Source organism: Rousettus aegyptiacus, unplaced genomic scaffold (assembly GCF_014176215.1).
Source record: "Rousettus aegyptiacus isolate mRouAeg1 unplaced genomic scaffold, mRouAeg1.p scaffold_m13_p_9, whole genome shotgun sequence".
Lineage (NCBI taxonomy): Eukaryota > Metazoa > Chordata > Mammalia > Chiroptera > Pteropodidae > Rousettus > Rousettus aegyptiacus.
In genome coordinates, this window is record NW_023416312.1 from 22,052,821 (window position 1) to 22,069,193 (window position 16,373).

At 38.6% G+C, this 16,373-nt stretch overlaps 1 pseudogene; it reads left to right on the top strand.

Moving 5' to 3' along the window:
* The first annotated feature begins 9,326 nt into the window (after nt 1-9,326).
* LOC107503926 lies at nt 9,327-9,641 on the top strand (annotated as a pseudogene).
* The last annotated feature ends 6,732 nt before the right edge of the window (nt 9,642-16,373 follow it).

The window sequence follows — 16,373 nt, forward strand, 5'->3', positions numbered from 1 at the left end:
ATCCATCTGTGTCAGTGTGGTTCATTCTCTCCCCTCCTCTCTTTCCCTCTCTCCAAGTTAGCTCTGTGTGAATACAAGTTTGGAAAGAGTAAAAGCAGAACACTCAGTCTGCTTCCTCTAGATAAGTTTCTCTAACAATGACGCTAGCAAATGCCACAAAGAAGCTGTTGTCAGGTTGTGGGACCTAAGAGGGAACTCAACTCCCCTACCACTTATTCTTTGATGCATCACTTCAGAAACCATAAAACAGAGGATATTTAAGTACAATCATAGCTTTTCACGCAGTTCAATGAAACATATTTTTCCTTGAAAGATTTTATTTCCACTGGTACTTTCCATGGTGGTGTGTTAAAAATGTCACTGAATCAAGCTTTTTATTAACTTGTCAGTGTATCCAAAGTGTTCCATAGCACGTCCGTGGGGGAGTTTTCTTTTCTTTTAAACCTGTACATTGCCACATAGGCTTTCCTCACTAATTAGCACTGACAGGTTCTCTTTAGTGGAAATAGCCCACTCTCAGAGTACAAAAGGGAGCAAGTGGGTGGGAATAGATTTGGATCATTTGCTAGACTTGGAAAGAGAAACTAACAGTGCTAACAGCATATGGCTGCAAAGGGAATATTGAAGAAGTCTGGGACAGTGAACTCATACAAGTTAACAGTGGATTAGGGTAATAACATAGGTTGATTATTCCAAGGAAACTAGAACATCTTGGATCATTTGGGAGCCAAGATTTTCCTCAACTCAGGGTCACGTGGCTGAGTCCACAACCTTAGCCCACATTGTGGGATCTGAGATCACTCTGGTAACCATGACATTACACTGTGGCCACCATTACACACTTCATGGAAGTCCTGGCTAGTCAATTTTTTGGCATATTGATGTTCCCAGTATATACCTTCCTTGACTCCACTGATTTTTATGGCCCTAAACTTTGGATGCCCATTTTGTTTCCTGCCCCTTTCCCAACCCAATGTACTCAAGTTTCCAAGAGACTATGAGTCCACCCTGATATCAGTAGAAATTCATTCAGTTAGCCTAAGATAAAATCAAATTCATTTGATATCTTCATAAATGTGCTGGGAACCTATTGGGTAGTTTTAGTAGAGTCAGCCCTATTAGAGCTAGCCCAGAGGGTTCCCATCTATGTAGCATGATTTTGAGATGACAGACCCAGACATTTATATAAACAGCTTGCCAGAAGATCCCGAGTTCCCACTATTGGAATAAAAAACCATTTTGGCCAAATCTAGGTTAAAATAAAATACTTACTTGCAGTTATCATTCAAATTCTATATGGCACCCAAACATAATATTAAAAGTTGAGATAGTGTGCTGTAGGACTTCTGGTTTCAACTTCAACATGTAAAGAGTTTAGGAGTTTTCATTTTCATCCTTATGACAAGAAAACACTAAATTGGAAGATGAGTGAATTTTTCTCAGACCCATCAGAAAACTGAGGTTACAGGGCGAACCACCACCGCAAAGTCTGGAGAAACAGGCAAATCCAGAGTCACAGTCAAGACCTGTTTACCTATAGCAGAAGTGGCTTGAGCCATAAACTGGTAGGAATACTTAAATGGTAATTGTGAGGAATTACTGAAGGCTGAATGGAACTAGGATGAGAAGGAGAAACTCCTGGGAGAGTTTTGTAGGGAGCCCATATTTTCTTGAGATTTACCTCCAAGAACTCCCATGGGTTTCTCATGGTGAAGAACTGAAAAAGATCTGGTAACTCTGAACAGTGAGAGAGGAAGAGTAACCATTGTGAGATGTGCCCAGACTATTCTCTATGACAAAGTCTATTCTCCGGGGAGAGACAACTTTACCAGAGTCTTATCCCACTTTGAAGAAGGGTATTTCTCATACTCCATTTCCCTTTAGCCTTTCTTTCTCACCTGAGAGAAACAGAAATAAAGCTTAAAAATTCTTATAAATGTCACAGCCCAGAGACACAAGCCCATCATAATACTTCATCATAAGATTACAGAATGCTTCCCCTCCCTCACACCTTGTTGGCACATTAACAGGGCTCCAATAAAATAATAGGTTTTGGATGAAAGAGCAGCAAGATGCAGACTCTGAGTAGGACTACTTAAGAAAGCCCACAGTCAACAGGAAAGGCAAAAACAAGGACACTAGAGGCACTTGAAGCCTCTGCCACCTGTAGGTACAGCAAACATTAATCAGAGCCCGGCTCCTAGCCAGATTAACATGAAACTTCACACTAAAGATCTATTTTCCACAATTCCTATTATCTGATGTATTATGTCTGGTTTTCAACAAAAAAATCAAGCTGTGTTAAAAGGCAATAAAAATCACAGTCTGAAGGGACAAAACAAACATCAGAACCACACATAATTCAGACACAGAATTTTGAACTATCAGACAGTGGGTTTAAAATAAGTATGAATAATATGTTAAGAGCTCTAATGGATAAAATAGACAACATGCAAGATCAGATGAGTAATTTAAGTAGACAGGTGGAAAGTTTAATAAATAATAACAAAATAAAAATAAAAGCTAGAACTCAAAAATACTAACAGCAATGAAAAATTCCTTTGATGGGCTTATCAGTAGACTGGACATGGCTAAGGAAAGAATCTGGAAAATAAGTCAGCACAAACTTCCCAAACTTTACATACTCTCTGAAAACCTTCAGCAACATATGAAATAGTAATTTTTACCATAATTATATTTACCAAACAATTAAAACATATTTTGAGAAGAAATATGAGATTGCATAGGGACCATGCCTTTCCATAGAAAAACTATATTGGTCTTATCAATGTCTCAATAACTTGATTACTTAAATTGTTACAACTGGAATTAATTTTGGAAGTGGCCTGTGTATATTATTGGTTCAGCTGTTTTAGCAAGTACTAAATAACAATGGCTTTAGCAAGAAAGAACGTTGATTTTTCTTCTATATGAAAGTCCAAGCTAATAGAACATAAGGATGGTCAACATCATTATCAAGAGACTCATATTCTTTTTTTTCTTGTTGCTCTGATAACCCCTTAGATCCTCCTCATCCTCAGAGTCATAGGAGGCTCGTCATCATGACATCTTTTTTAACCCATGGAGAAAAAAGGGAAAATGAAGTACAGGCCAGGAAACTTCCATTTAAGGATATGACCCAGGAGTTGCATGCCAGAACATGGTGGCCACGCCTAGCTGCAAAGGATTCTAGAAAATGTAGAGTGTAGCTGGGTGGCTACTCAGTTTAAAAAGTGGAGGTTTCTAGTATTAAAAAAACGAGAGAGTGAATATGGGGGACATTTAACAGTCCAGGCTATAGTCCACTCTCTGGTCATTTAAGTATCCATGAATATCACTTTTACCAAGGAAATAACCCAAAGAGCCCTGCAGTTACTTTATCTAACTCAAAACCCAGCATCTCTGGGTGATGTGTAGTTCTGACTATTAGGTTTGGAGGTGAATTCTCATAGTCTGGCAACCTATAAACTTGAAGACAAATGGTGGGGAGGGATAGGATAAGCACACTTACAGCTCTTATTCTGTCAAAGGGAAGAATAGGAAACACACAACACTCATTGTCCATTGCAGTTATCGAATTCTGCTGCATAGCAATTATGAAAGTTCCTGCCCTGTCAGTGGAATGCCACTGGTTCGTTCTACTTTGGGAGTGACTTCCTTGTCTCTCATTCTGCAGGACTGCATTTGAAATGGGTATTGAAAAGTATACCCTTGTTGGGGTTTGCACAATTTTTATAGCCCAATTTGTACTGGTACTGATTTGAGAGACTAGGGGTTGTTTTGTGGTTTAAACAAGTTTTGGCATTGTAATTCCACCAAAAAAATTTAGAAAACTACTAGTTTATTTGCTTTCAATCAATTCCATGGAAAATAACCAGGGACAGTAGTTCTTAAGTTTGCGAACATTTTCTTTTATTTACTAACATTTGTGCTCAACTTTTGTCCTATTCCTCAATTATTTTTCTTCTTCCTTAGTATAATGGTGGCTACCTCGAAGGCCCCTGAAGCACTGAGCTTGGGAGAGATGACAATACTCTTAATCTGGACTTTCCTGTTGGTCTGGCTCCTGTTGCCTGTCAAAGAACAATTATGAGATGCTCTTGAGAAAGGCTTGGAGCCACAGTCTTATCTCTGTGGTGTTGGGTGCATAGTTTTTCCAAACATGCAAGACCTTACATTATCAGATTCTCAGTAAATTTAGATTGTAGACTACATGCTGAAAGCATCCCTTAGTAGAACTGTATTCCCTTTCATCTTTATTTGCAAAATGGTTAACCCTTGCCTGTTTTTAGTTCTTAACTACAGTATTTTGCTAAAAGAAGCCAAGGCATATCAACAAAGTGACTTGTAACTACTTCCTCATGAGCTTCAAGCACAGTAGGCATATGGCCTTCCTTTGAATGCACCAACAGGTTTACTAAATGTTTACTATAACATAATAAGGGTCACCATCTATCCAGCCTGCATTATCTGTTTCCTCTTTGCCTGCTGCTGAAAGTGCTAGGCAAGTGGCGCATATTTCAGATTCTATTATATAGCCCTGCTTCTGATAGCAAACTCAGTGTTAGTTTGGCTGCTTTAACAAGGACCAGATAACAACAATTTTTTGAAACACTAACAATTTATTTCTCTCACACAGTAAAGTCTGACTGGGAGGTGGATGGAGAGATAGGGAAACTCTGCTTTCAAAAGTTATCCAGGGACCTGGCTTTCTTCTCTCTTTTTCTGTGTTGTTTGAATACAAAAAAAAAAAGAGGAATTACAGATTGCTTGCCTAGTATTAGATCTGGTCTTAGTAACTGTTTGGGCCAATTCTTTCATTTTCTGGATGAGATTATTACAATCAGAGAGGTCCAGTGCCTTGCACAAGTTCACAGAGCAAGTAAGTTGGCAGACCTAGACACAGAGTTTGGGTTTCCTCGTGTATCATCTAATATTTTTTCACTGTGCCCCCAGTCAATTCCATATGTCCATCTTCACAAGCAATTAAAGATGGGAGATGTGAGAGCCTCTCTATTAGTATTTTTATGTTGTTAAATACAGCTATATTTTGTAATTCAAACTATACTTAACAATGATAAACACTTCCCTACCATAAATGTCAAGACAGAAGATAGAAAGGCAGTGTGTAGGGCAGCTGTCTTGCTAGCCTCAGTGGTGGAAGGGGACAGCTCTGCCATGTACCCTGTGAGTGTTACTAGAAGCTCAGCATAGAGACTATTCCTCAAATCCTTCCAAAGCTCCTTCTGTGAGCTTTTGACATTCATTTACAATTTCTCTCCTGCTTAAAATGAATTCCGAAGTATGTAACCTATAACCTGTCAAATTAACCTACCTAAAGCATTACAGCCAATAAAGGGCAAATTTAAGGTTTGAAGTTAGGTCTGACTCTTTAAGACTCTAACCTCTTTGATCCTAAGGTCTTAGAAAGAAAAGGGAAAGGTCCACCTTGACCTTATTTCAGAGTCTATTTCTTTAGTTTTCAGAAGCAATTATGCCATAAAGAGAGAGGCCTCAGGAAGTGAAAAACTCTAATCAGACACTTACTGCAAGGATTGTGAGTTCCACTAAAGGATTGGAGTTACGAGAAAGACAGAAGAGGCCATTTGCTGATTCCTTTGTCAATGTTGCATCAAGGGAAACTTAGATGCCCCAGATATTAAAGAAAAGACATGAGGCTGGCAGAGGATACTGAATTAACTACAACTCTGCTTACTACTGTTAGTACCAGGAGTGCTTCTGCATGGAGTCACAGGAACTGTAAGTGACCTGGAGAATACTCGCTGTGGAGTGTTGAGATGCTATCAGGACCCGTGGGACTTCAGGTTGCAGCATTTGGCTTGTTGCAGATTATTTAGTTGAATTATGTTTCTTTATCATAAAAATCTCTTGCGTTGCGATGTGGTCAGGGCTCCTTCAGGTTTGGGAGTTTGTGCCAGTCTATTGAGCTATACAGTGCAGACAATTCTAGAGGTTTTTTTTATACTAAAAAAGAAAAGAAGTTAAGTTGATTCCTCTACTACAACTATTATTAATCCTAGAGACATTTTGGATGATACATAGGTTTTAATGTTTTTATAGTAAGGTCATATGAAGCCAAATAACTCCTGGATTTTAGACAGGCTTTTGTTTGGGGATAATCATCCAAGAAGCCTTTATTAGAAGCATTGAAAAAGCAAAGCGAAGTTTGCCTAATAATAGACCACCTAGTGGAAAAGAATTACTTTAACTTCTCCTAGGTGCTTTAATCTCAATCTTAACAAAATGAACACTTATTGGCAATTTAACAGTTTTTTGTTTTTTAGCTAAAAGAAAAGTGAATAAATGGAATGCTGCTAATGCTTAAGGTAAATGTGCAGTCTTGCAGGACTGGATTCAACTTGTTTTCCAAATAGGTAAAAATATATCACAATTACACTTCCAGATTTTTTTCTATATGACCTTTATTATGTTATACTGATGCCTGATATCCCCAAACCTATTTGTATATTGGTCTTGCCACTATGAAAGAAAATTAAATGGGAATCACAAGTCCTCTTAAGTTTTGCATTTTTATTTTGTTCTGTGTAAGAATCATCTAAACACAGTCCAATTAAAAATAGTCAAAGGATCTAAATACACATTTTTTCCAAAGAAGATATACAAATGACCAATAAGCACATGCAAAGATGCTCAACATCACTTACCATTAGGGAAATATAAATTAAAACCATAATGAGATATCACTTCACACCCAATGGAATGCATAATTTAAAAAAAGATGATAACACATGTTGATGAGGATGTGGAGAAATTGGAACCCTGATAGGTTGACATATAGTAAAACACAGAGTTAAACATATGACCCAGAAATTCTACTTCCAGGCATACACCCAAGAAAAATGAAAACACATGTCCACAGAAAAACATGTATGTAAATGTTCATAGGAGCATTATTCATAACAGCTGAAGAGTAGAAACAATCAAAAATGTCTATCAAATGATAAACTGATAAATAAAATGTAATATGTCCATATGATGGAATATAGCTAAGTAAAATAAATGAAATACTGACACATGCTACAACCTGTATGAATCCTGAAAACATTATGCTAAGTGAAATAAGCCAGACACAAGATGCCACACATTGTGTGCTCCTATATGAAACATCCAAAATAAGCAATTCTGCAAAGACAGAAAGTAGATTATTGCTTGCCTAGGGCTGAAGGATTGGGGGAAAATGGGGAGTGCCTGCTAATGGTTAAGGGGTTCTTGTTTGGACTGAAGAAAATGTTCTAAAATTGATTGTGGTGACAGTTACACATCTCTGTGAATATAGTACATACCACTGAATTGCATACTTTAAAAGAGTGAATTCATGGTATGTAAATTATATGTGATATATACATATTATATGTGATAGATATTCATGTGTATATGTACATAAATACATATATGGCCATATATAATCCAAATGATTTTCTGTGATTATATGTTTTAAGACAAATATCTCAGATTTACCCATAAAAAAGAATACTGTAGTTTTTATATTTCACGGGCCTCTTGGCAATACTTTGCAACTGTCTTTTAGCATCACCTTGGTTTCTCTGGGCATCTGATAGATGTAGGAAAAAGGAAATCTTGGAGTAAGGAATGCTTAAGAAGAAATTTATGCATGCTAAACTTGTCCCAAATTGTTTATCTCTTTGGAGAAATAAGATGTGGGTGAAATATATAAAGAAACTCGTGCTGTGGTTTAATCCAACAACTATACTTCAGTCCCTTAATCAGCATTGCACTGAGGTAGAAACTGTGGGAGAAACAAAGGCATATGAGACAAATTATTATCTAACTGGTTAACAGTGTATGAATGAATAGAAATCTACTAATCTGAGAGCTAAATGTAACATAAGCTATAGACATACTAATGATGAAGATGGAGTTTAAGCAGAACAATAAAGAAATATGTTGCCCTCTGACTAGATAATTAAGAGCAAAAGGGCACAATTTTATTCAGTGAATGTAAAGCATGTAACATTTGAGCCAGTCACATGTTAAAGTAATTTCTCAAATTGATTGCCCAGTGTGTATCGAAGGTTTTATTCGAACTTGTAGCAAGTAAAGGTAAAGAACTTTCTGGAATAGGGTTATTAAAAAGAATTTTTTTTGAAGTATAACATACATACAGTTAAATACATTAATCTTAAGCTGGATGAATTTTTATGCCTGTGTAACCACAATCCAGTTCAGGGTACAGAACATCCCCACTACTCCAGAAAGCTCCCTCATGCCTCTTCCCAATCTCACCCAGGTAACCATTGATGAGTTCTGTCTATTCTTGAACTTCATATAAATGAAATCATACCACATGGCCTCTTTTGCTCTACAAAAAAAAAGTCTGTGAACATCATCTATGGTTTTGTGTGTAGTGGTAGTTCATTTCTTTTTGTTGCTGTGTAGTATTCCATTTTATGAATATACCACAGTTGTCTACTTACCTTTTATTGGACATTAGAGTTGTTTCCAGTGTTTGGCTATTAGAATTAATGCAGTCATGACCCTTCTAATACAAGTCTTTTGGTGGAACATGCACTAATTTATCTTCAGTACACACTCAGGAGCAGAATTGCTGCATTGTGGGGTTCGCATAAGTATAGCTTTTGGAGAGACTGCCAAACAGTTTTCAAAAGTGGCTGTGCATATTTATACTTCTCCCAGCAATGTATGAGAGTGCAAGCAGAAAATATTTTTAATAAGGTGAGAGTGCGGTTAGATACTGATGTTAATAGGTAATATAAAGAAGGTCTGCTTCTAGCATACGGACAGGAAAGATGGTCGGCTCTGTGGTTAATGCATTATGAGCATAAATTTGACTTCCGAGACAGGGCTCTAAACTTCACAACATTTATCAGAAAGGTACTCAAACATTTTTATCTGAAACGTAAATATTTTCCAGGAGATGTTGTTAATAACATCCTCAAAAAGTTCTGCTTCAGTCCGCCTTTGCTAAGGTTTGAGAAAAGTTTTGTTCATACAGACCTGGTTCAAAGCTGGATATGCCACTGAGTCATTTTATGACCTTTAATACATTACTTAAACTCTTTGTGCCTTTGTTTCCTTAGCTGTAAGATGGGGACAATAATATCTATCTCACAGAATTAGTCTAGGGTTTTGATATCTGGCACAGAGCAAGTGTTCAACTAATTCTAGCTCTCGCCTTTCCTTTCCTCTCTTTCCTTCTTTCCTTTTTTTCTTTTTCCTTCCTTTCTTCTACTTTGAGAGGTCAAGTGAGTCAATAAAGAGTGATGACAAACTTCCTCTGTGGCAGCCATTAAAGAGAGGCAGCCATGGCTCTGCACTATCTGATGACTGTGGGCATCAACAAAGGTCACAAGGTGACCAAGAATGTGGGCAAGCTTAGGCATAGCTACCGCTATGGGCACCTCACCAAGCACAAGTTCATGCAGGGCATGATCTAAGAGGTGTACAGCTTTGCCCCCTATGAGTGGTGCGCCATGGAGGTGCTCAAGGTCTCCAAGGACAAGTGGGCCCTGAAGATCATCAAGAAAAAGGTGGGGACACACATCTGCGCCAAGAGGAAGCAGAAGGAGCTGAACAACGTCCTTGTGGCCACGAGGAAGGCAGCAGCCAAGGAGGACTGAGCCCCCACCCCCACCGCTGCCTGTGACAAAGCCTTTTCAGAAATGGGTTCCTGTGCTGACACTGGGGAGAGGTCACATCTTGCCCATCATCTACTTGAGACTCCCTTCTGGGGCTCAGTGGTGAGGGGCACAGCGGGGGGCACAGAAGGAAGCAACAGACAGTACTGGAAATGGTATTTAATCATAATAAATAGTTCATATGTGCCAGAAAAAAAAAGAGTGATGACAGCATTGTGTCCTTATAATTCTCTTAACAAACTAAAAAGTCTGGGGTGGCAATAGGGAAAGTGGGAAGGTTGAGAATGGTTGAGGAAGAGAAAAGAATAAAAAATGTAGGAGGGCAAGACATCATGTCCCCATCTTTAAAATAAAGTTATCCTAATAATGCTGGCATCTGGGGAGGGGAGGTGGTGAGCAGAATAGAACACCTGCTATTCTGAAAATTAAATCCCCTTGTCTATATCAATATTAAGCACACACATATGCACACTAGAAAATAGACTGATTCAACCTTAATGATAGACTATAACTAGATTTGTATTGAACTGAAAATATGTCCATGTGACAGTATATCAAAATTAAAATCTCATTTGCATATATAATGTCGGTTAGAGCAAATTTTCATTGCATAATAGTGATCTCTCTAAGAGAGACCATTAGGTTGATTTGCATGCATTTAATTGTTCATGTGGGACTTTGATTTAGTCTGTGCAATTACTAGGGCAGTTAAGACATTGCACTATTAAAACAGTTAAAAGACTGCACAGAAACAGTAACATACAAATGTGGCAATTGATGGGCTGAGTGGAAAAAAACTTCTCATATGAATAGACATCCTTTCTCCAGTGTGGGCAAAGAAATTGAAACTAATTCTTCCACACAAATCTCCACCACTCAGCATTATTCCTGTGGCATAGATTCACGAATAGATGGAGAGTCATTTTTATAATAAGCAAAATAAATAAGAAAATTACATGATATATTAAAAAATGTGGTAGATTTGTAAGTATGACCACAAATTCTTCTCATCCCTGTTTGTATACCCTTTTATCATGTTACTTTGAAATAACCCTTTGTAGCACTTCTTACCAAGAACTGGAGTCCGTTTTTCAACTCCTTAAGTTTAGCCTGGCCATGTGACTTGCTTTGGCTAATAGGACATTAGCAAATAAGACACAAACACATGCAAGGTTTGAAAAGTGTAGCTCACTGGGGCTTACTCCTTACTGCTCTTGGAACTCTGAGACCACTATATGAACACATCCAAGGAAGATACCTGGAAGGGGAGAAAGCTACATGGTAGAGAACAGAGATCCCTCAGACTGCCAACCACTAATGTAAATGAGGCCATTCTGAATCATTCAGGCATCACTTACCTGCCAGCTGACCAGAGATGCATGGGCAAACCTAGGTGAGATCAGCTGAATCAGTCCAGGTCAGAAGAACTGCCCAGGCTAGCCACTGTATCATGAACTAGATAAAATGGTGGTTGTTTTAAGCCACAAATTTTGAGGTGTTTTGTTAGGCAGAAGTAGCTAACTGGTACTGAAGTTTATAAATGCTTCAGAGAGAAATATAGCAGAAAAGGAAGGAGTTGAAATATATATGTGTATGTGGAATGGGGATGTGTTACAATTTTAAGTAACCTTCTCGGAGAAGGCTTCTCTGATAACATTTAACTAAACATTTGAAAGAGATAAGAAAGAGTGATTCATGTGGTTTTTTAAAAGAAGAACGTGCCTTGCAAAAGGAATATCAAGTAGAGAGTTCTTGAGGCATAGTGTGTTTTTTTGATGAAGAACAAGGTCAGCCTCTCTGGAGCACTGTAGGAGATGAGGGCAGAGAGATAACAGGAGACCAAATGTTCCAGGAGTTCCCTATTAACATCTGAGAAGAGTCTTCCAATACATAGGAGGTGGCAACCCCATGGCTTGCCATGTCTGATTGGAGGCTGTGATAATGAATCAATCCAGTGGTAGAAAAGTGAGATGAGCTGGGACAATTAGGTTCTTCTTTCTTGAAATTTGAAACTTGGGGCATAGAGACCCAGAGATTGCAGTGTTGGACTTGAAGTCACCTTACGGGCTGAATTCAGGTGACCCAGGATCCTGCTGTAATTATTGAATTTCTGGAGCTGGCTTGTTTTTTGTCTGTGTCAAGTCTTAGTTGCTGAATTTGTTTTTAAGGCTATGGAAGACCCCTGAATCATTACAGTAAACTTGCTCTAACACTCAATCTTTTTTCTTAAATAAGGCAAAGTTAATTTCTGTTGCTTGCAAATAAAATAATCTTAACTAATATAATTATCTTGTGATTTCTTTCTTGTTGTTTAATATATGTCTTCTCTTCTGAAATAGATTATTGGTTCCTTAGAGACAGAACTAATTTCAATTTTATTTTTTAATCCTTCCTCTACCCAGCTATACTTACAGGATAGCATAACAGCTAAGTATTCATTCTGCATCTATAATGTGTCAAACACTATATATACTAAGTGTTCATATAGATTATCTTGTTTAAACTTCACAATAATTCTAAGAATAATTATTCTTGATTATCTCCATTTTAACAGATGAAGAACTAGAGGCCAGACCGGTGACATGGCTTATAAATTGTGGAGTGTGGACTCAAGCTTGAGTAACCTCATTAATGCAGGGCAGGGAAAATTCCCAAGTAGAGGAACTCAAGCCCTGCACTGAAAGAGAAAAGGGTTCTTGGCTGAGTGTGAGAAAGAATTAAAACACATGCCAAAGTTAAAGGACAGCTTATTGGAGAAGAGGAAAATAAAAGACAATATAAAGTAAAAACAAAAAGCCGAGACAAGGAAAAAAGCTCCAGAGTGAGGAATCCAGTTTATATATTATTCTTTAGTTCCTGTAATTTACAGGAACTAAAGACTTACTTTATTCTTTTTCCTTTTATATGAACATTCAGTGAGAAAGGATTAGAATATGTGACAGAATGTAAGAAAATGTGGTGTAAAAGGCCCGCTGGAAGTTTTCAGCCTTCATCCATAAATTTCCCCATGGTTTTAGCTTTAGGGAATGAATAATTTTATTTTGGGTAGGATGCCATTTAAAGTCTCTGTTTTTCCTGTTTTCCCTTCAGGGTGTGGGGAATGGGTTGTCAGCAATCCCAGTAGAAATCTTCCTTTGTTCTGCAGGTATCCTCCTGACCTGGCTGCAAGGCTGATCGGCATATGGCAGTCTCTGAATGTAGCTTGATTTAACACTTTATTTCTCTTGTCTCCTCCCTACATTATCACCTTAGAGCCTATATTCTTTCAGGACCCAGCACTTAGCTGGGTAAAGATACTTATGTTTTTTTTTTTTAATTTTTTTTTATGGTGACATTGGCTAACAAAATCCAGTAAGTTTCAGCTGTACACTTTAACAGTAAGGCATATATATGTTTACACTGTGTGTTCACCTCCCATAGTTAGATTTCTTTCTGTCACCACATATTTGACCCCCTTTACCCCATCTACCCCCCAATCAAAACATAAGTAAGTAAGATACTTTATGTTTTGATTAATTGAAGAGTGTAAAGTACCCACAAAATCACCTCCTGGGATGATCTGGCTTTCAACATCCAGGCAGAGTTTCCTTAGCATCCCTCCACTGTGTGTACAGAGGTTTCATTCTAGGAATTTACGACAAGAAAAAAATTCTGAGGTGTTCTAGATTAAAATTATAGTAGCCAGAGAGTCAAAGACAGAACAGTTAGCCTATTAATAGCTGTGTTAACAGTTCTGGCAGAAGATGGCTCACATTCCTGTGTACCTGTTAGAATTTAAGATTGATTTCCAAGTGGCTATTTCTGCAATTAAAAAGAGAACAGTCAAGCAGCACGGAACCAGGAGGTTATGCTTCTTATTTACACATGAACTTCTGAATCTGCTGCCCACAGCTAATCCACAGGGGCGGACCCTTCTTCCTTGTGGACTCTGTGCCTATTGTAAGGTAAAAGCGACATGTCGAGAGAAGTTTTAAAAGCAAGCCTTTATTGGGAGAGGGCTCCGGGGCGAGGTTCACTGTTCCCAAGAGGAGAGGAGCCAGAGAAGTCGTGCCCTGGGATGGGAGGGTGTAGTTTTCATAGAGTTATGTGGGGGTATGGTATAGAATGGGGAGTGTCAGTTGAGCATCTAGGTTGAGGTAGTGGCACCAGGGCTTTAGGGTGGACCTTTATAAGTTGGGCGTCAGGATTCCGATGTCACGCTGGGAGGTCTGGATTCTGATATCAGACTGGGAAGTCTCCAGGTAGACATACAGCTGGCCCTCCCCCACCGACCTAACACCTATCCCAGAACTAGCCCCGCTTCACCTTCTCTCATCCCTTTTGTCCATAGCTGATGTAAATCCTTTCAAAACAGCTTACACCCTTTTGCCCCCTACTTGATGTACAAAAATGCTTGCAAAACCCTGGAAACAGTAAACATGTCTTTCCTACCTAGCTATGCTACTATGATGCATATGCCCAGAAGTCATTAATATCATTATAACAGACTGAATTCTGGGAAAAAACATGCGCAGTAAGCAAAATGATGAATCACTGAGTCCTGTCAATCTTAGTTGTCAATCAAGGAAGCCCACTCATCTAAGGAAAGTAGCTGCCCACAGCAAAAAGGGATAAAAATCCCGAAGGGTTCGTTACCAGTTCTTTTGAGCCAGGTCCACTTCTACATCTGGAAGTGTACTTACCCTTCCAATAAAGCTTCTATTTTCTACTGTATTTCGGTGTCTTGCTCAATTCTTTGTTCGAGACATCAAGAACCTGGACAACGCGCCAGGAGAGGATACCCACTCTCTGGTAGCAAGGTCACTTTGGGGGTTGAAATTTTTGTTAAAATGCAAAACCCGATATGAAAATTTAAGTATGTATATGTTTAAAAAATTTAAGTTTGAAGATCTAATTGGCTGTTTTAAGCGATTCATGAATTGGGCAGCATTCCATCTAGCATTAGAATTACTCTCCCAGGGGTTGTATACAATGGAAGGGTTTTCTAAGAAGAAGGGTGGGGCAAGGGAATTATTAACAACAACAGCAACAACAACAGAATTATTTTTAGACCAGGACATATTCTTCTGGAGGGAAGGGAATGGCAAGGGTTTTTATCATGCAGATTGCTGCTGCTTTCTATGGGAGATGGAAAAGGGCCTATGTGACAGGTTACCTTCCTGGTGCTTGACCAGAAAGCTTCAGACCAGTTGATGAAGACTATGTTTCTGAGAGAGGTTGAAACTGTGATTATATCAGGTATTCAATCTAGATCTGATATCATGGGCTTTTAGTCCCAGTGACACCATTTGAGCCTGTGATTTTCTCTTTAACAGACTCTGGTTTGAGGACACTAGGCATCCATTGTATCAGCCAGAGAGCTAAAATGCAGATGAGAAACCCTTATGGAGAAGTTGCTTATGTTATGGGTGGACAATTTTCCAGTAAGCCAGCATTAAGGATTTACTTCTGATTCTTTTAACCAGGGTGTGGTGATCTGCTCAGGGATGTGCTGGTGGCTATATAAATTGCCTCTTCTGGGAGCTCGAAGCTGATCTCCTCTAACCCTGCGTGGTGGAGAGTCAGTCGCCAGCCGGCTAATAAAGGCTCACGACTCATCTCAATTGGCTCTGTGGGTCTTGGATTTGATAGCACCACAACACTTGGTACAATGGGAGAGAGCACTGTCTTTGAAAATATTGATGGCTCCAATTCCTTATTCCTTCCTATACAGATGCCCTTTGCCATGCAGTTTTGCAGCGTCTTCTACAGGTGCGGTGTTCCAGTTCTTTAACTTTGAATTTGGCCAAAGGCTCTATTTGGCAATAGCATGAGGTAGAAACGATGCTGTGCTTCTCCACCTCAGTTCTGGGCCTAGCAAGAGGCTTTGCAAGTTTTCTTTTGTGTTTTGCCCTTCTACAATTACCATAAGAACAACATGCCCCCAGGCTTCTAATCTTATGCTAACAGACTCAGTGAAGCTGAATCACCTCCTACCAAGCTCAGCCTAAATCAGCTCTCATGTAATCCACAGATATATGAGAGTAAATTATTCTGGTTGCAGCAGCATTGTGTGGCTGTGGTTAATTGATACAAGCACCAAACTTATAGAATAGACTTTAGTTTGAATTCTGTTTTTTTCACTGATGGGCTCATGTGCCCAAAGAAAAAGCACTTAAACATTCTGAGCCTCAGTTTCCACATTAGTAAAGTGGCTATGATACTATCTACCTTACCTTTTAAGGCTATTAAGAGGAAAATCCAAGACACATGTAAAGAACCTCCAAAATATATAATAGATGAATGTTTTTTCTTTATTACCGAAGATAATTTATTCTTTCTAAAATACTTATTTTTTCTTCCTTGGTATGTTATAGAGTTCTGATTTAAAATTCCACATTTTCTCAACTGTTCTACCTTGTGCCAAAGTTTTAGTGAGGGAACAGTGGGCCACAATGGTGGTGAGAGCAGCTGGCAGATTGAAAGACCTTCAAGAACAATAATGAAATTCAAGTGGACAAAATTAATACCTCCACACTTTACAATTCTGCTCTAGTGTTTGGTTTAGTAAGAAACTACTCCCTGATACTTAGAGGGAGAATCTGGAACCATCTTAAGCAATGCAGTTATCTTTGGCCTCCTGGCCACCCTTGGTGGGTCAAAGGCTTAGAAATGAATCAAAAGATAAAGAGAGGCATAGGAAGAGCAAATTCCACAGGTTATTTTAATGTGATC